The following is a 2,829-nucleotide window of genomic DNA, read 5'->3' on the forward strand; positions in this document are numbered from 1 at the left end:
CACACACACACACACACACACACACACACACACTAGTGAGGAGGAGAAGCATAAGAAGTGCTTATCCATCTAGGAATCCACTTGTCTTGGCTCATGCACACACCCTTCTCCCAGTAATGCACTTGAGATTCTCACCACATGAACCTGGCACACATGCCCCTCTTAGTCTGGGGTTGCATCTAGCAACCTGCTGGCAACCCGAGACTGCTGCTTACATCAGGCCCCACATGGGTCTGCTTTAAACAATGGAATGCTCAAAGATGGCATCTTTCTATTCAAACACACCTTAGAACACACTGGGGAACTATGGGACTAATCCAGACTGGACTAGATTTAGGCACATGTAGAATGAGGGAAAATGACCACCTGAACTATGACCCTTACAAACCATGACCCACACGACAAGAAGCCCCGAACAATAATGGGGCAGTTGAGCACTTTCTTGCCAGGTGTTTCTCAGCATCAGTTGGGCCTTGCTCATCTGCAGCATAGTTTCATTTGTGAATGAAGTTTCCTCAATACTTTTTCAAATCAGTGAAGGCCTTTGTTCCAATTCCTTAGTTAAGAGGCCAAGAATCCGGAAACACCCGGCCTGGGCCTGACCACCAGTAGTAACCCTGGGTCAAAATGAGGTGCCTACCCAACTCCATCTCGCTCTACCTGCAGTGGCTCAGCTCCCTGTCACACCAACATCAGGGCTGGCAGGCAGCACCAAGTCCCATTAGCTCAACATTCTGATACGCTATAGGCAAAAAGCTTTGGTGATTCTAGCCAACGGGATATTTACATTAAAGGTACATTAAAATATCTTTCTCAAGATACTAGCTAGTTGCCAAAGGAGCCAGGTGTAGTGTGCCGCATGCCTGTAATCACACAAATTGAAAGTCCAAGGCAGGGGAATCACAAGTTACAGGCCTAGAAAGAGAGAGTTGCAATGTAGCCTGAGATATAGTGAAACCCCACTTCAAAAGCAAACAAAACAAAACTGCAAAGAGGAAAATAGTGTTTTTTTTACAGTGGAGAATCTGCCAGATGCCACTTAAATAACTCACAACATGAGTCATGTGGTACCAATGTCAGACACCTGAGATGACAGTGAAGTAGGCATAGCGTTACATCTGTGGCATTTTGAAAAATATTTATTTATTGTATATGTACGCCTGTGTGTGGGTGTAGTGTGGGGGTGTATTTGTGTGTCCAAGGGGGCCAGAGGAGGGTGTCGGATCCCAGGAGCTGGAGTAACAGGCAGTTTTGAGCTGCGAGCTGTGGGTGCTAGGGAATCTTTCAGACTCTCTGAAAGAGCAGCTAGCACTTTTAATCACCGAGCCAGCTCTCCAACCCCCTGTGGTTTTTTTCGTAAATGTACAACCTAAATTTAATCATGAGGAAACATCACACAAATGCAAACTGAGAGGCACTTTGTAAATTACAGGATGGTGCTCATTAGAAGTGTCAAGGTCATAAAGACCAAGGAAGGAAAAAAGTACTAAATAAAAAGGAACTCTCCTAGACCAGAGAACATGGAGGGAACAGAAAAACTAGATTCAGTGTATGATGTTGGATTTGATCCTGAGCCAAAAAACCAGCATTAGTGAGCTAATTGGAAGCATGTGAACAAGATCAATAGATTACTTAATGGGATTGTGTCAACACTGACTTCCTGTTTGGAGTGTTCTACGGCTCTGTCATGTTAACACGTGGGGAAGCTGTAGAAAGGTCACACAGACTCGCCCTTACTGTTTGTGCAGGGTAATCTTTAAGCCTGATAGTATTTCAAAACTCAAACCTACCAAGTTAAAAAGAAAAGGAAAGAAAGTAATTTGTTGGTACTAAAATGATATTATGTGGGGCAGTGGTGGCGCACACCTTTAATCCCTGCACTTGGGAAGCAGAGGCAGGCAGATTTCTGCTCCAAGCCAGCCTGGTCTACAGAGTGAATTCTAGGCCAGCCAGGCTTACACAGAGAAAACCTATCTTGAAAAACTAACCAACCAACCAACCAACCAACCAAAACCACAAATGCCACCACCACCACCACCACCACCAAATTTCTAAAATGATGTAATATTTAGATAAGACAATGAAAAGGGTACATGTAGTCTTGCATTGCTTTCTGTGTAAGGTGATACACACGGGCTTGGAGTCACATAGAAAACAAAGACACGCAGGCAATTGAACTGACTGCACTCGGATAAGGCACCAACAACCTGGCACTTGGAATATTTATGCCTTTTCAATTTCTTTGGGATATTTAATATGTTTAAGAGTTTTGTTAGATTGATAGAGACAGGGCCTTACTAGGCTGGCCTGGGTGGCTCATAGAGATCGGCTTGTCTCTGCCTCCTGAGTGCTGGGATTACAGGTGTAAGCTACTTACCAAGTCAGACTTGAGATAGATATGTGTGTGTGTGTATATATACACACACACACAAACACATATCCACACATATACATACACACACACACACATATCCACACATATACATATATACTTGTATGTATATAATGTATATATTATATATGGATATAGAATAGATATAGATAAGCATGTATGTATCTCTAAAATACTACTAAACAGCTAGGCATCCTGGTACATGTCAAGAGGCTGAGATGAGAGGGGATGGAGTTGGCAGTCGGCCTGGGCCACATAGTGAGACCTTATCTCAAAAAACCAATTAGTTTAGAAAGCACATGCCTATAACCCCAGGTTTTGGAGGCAGGTTTTGCCCCTCTCAACAAGAGGCAGAAGAATACATCTAGTTGGAGGTCAGTCTTGTCTACATAGCAAATTCTAGGCCTGGCAGAGGACTACAGAGCAAGAAAAAAGAA

Source organism: Mastomys coucha, unplaced genomic scaffold, assembly GCF_008632895.1.
Source record: "Mastomys coucha isolate ucsf_1 unplaced genomic scaffold, UCSF_Mcou_1 pScaffold21, whole genome shotgun sequence".
Lineage (NCBI taxonomy): Eukaryota > Metazoa > Chordata > Mammalia > Rodentia > Muridae > Mastomys > Mastomys coucha.